We start from the raw sequence: 991 nt of genomic DNA on the forward strand, positions 1-991 counted from the left end.
ATTTGTATTTAGAAAACATTCGCAGCAAATTTCAATTATTATTTCCATTAAAACCGTTCAATTATATGTTAGAAATATTATCCTTTTCAATTATTTAAAATGTAATCCCATTGGTATACCAGCATTACATAAAAAGTGAGTACTTTGTTCAAAAGTGTTCCAAACCTCCATTTTTATATAATTTTAATATTATACGCATGTTTTATCGCTGAATATTCTAAATATTATATAGATGTTATTCAAAATCTAAATACTTTTTAAAATTTTGCATGCTTGAAATTTTGTATTCCTTGGACTCTTCTTATTATTCTTACAACTTTTTTATTTCACAAAAAATATTCACTTTTGAAGTACACACAATGAGATTTTTATTAAGTATTTGAAAAAAAATTATATATTTTTTAAATATGCTTAAAATTTACCTTTAAAATCACACTTGTACTTTCTAATGCAAACCACATTTTCTAAAATTATAATATATAGCAGACGTTTCAATCAACATTATTCACCGAATAATTATACGAATTTTAAATGAGGAAAAAGTAAAGTAAGAGTACACTAACTTCAGAATAAGAGTTTTTTGGGGAGAATTGAGTGGATAAAATCAAGCATTCGGTTTTTAACGTAGCCGCAGATATTCTTTATCGTTTCTAAAGTTCTTAAAGTGCTTAGGAGTAGTAAGGAGGCAAAATTTTAATTGTTTTCGAATATTTCTCTCCACAAGCTTTTAACAAACAATAGCTTTATTTTTGGTTTTGGACAAAACCCAATAATTATTCATAAATATATTAAACTTTGTTCAACCAGTGCTAAAATACTAATATATATGGAAAAAAACTGATAAATATTCAAACAGTTTTATAATTCCATAAAAACTTCTGAAGAGCTTTTTGAAAAAGCTCCTAAAAGCTTTACTTTTACCACAACAACTCTTTTCAAAAATGAACAATTTTAAGGTTTTTTCAAAACTCTCAAGAGCTTTTTAAAAAGC

This window comes from Bactrocera latifrons, unplaced genomic scaffold (genome assembly GCF_001853355.1).
Source record: "Bactrocera latifrons isolate USDA-ARS-PBARC rearing strain unplaced genomic scaffold, ASM185335v1 scaffold_136, whole genome shotgun sequence".
Taxonomy (NCBI): domain Eukaryota; kingdom Metazoa; phylum Arthropoda; class Insecta; order Diptera; family Tephritidae; genus Bactrocera; species Bactrocera latifrons.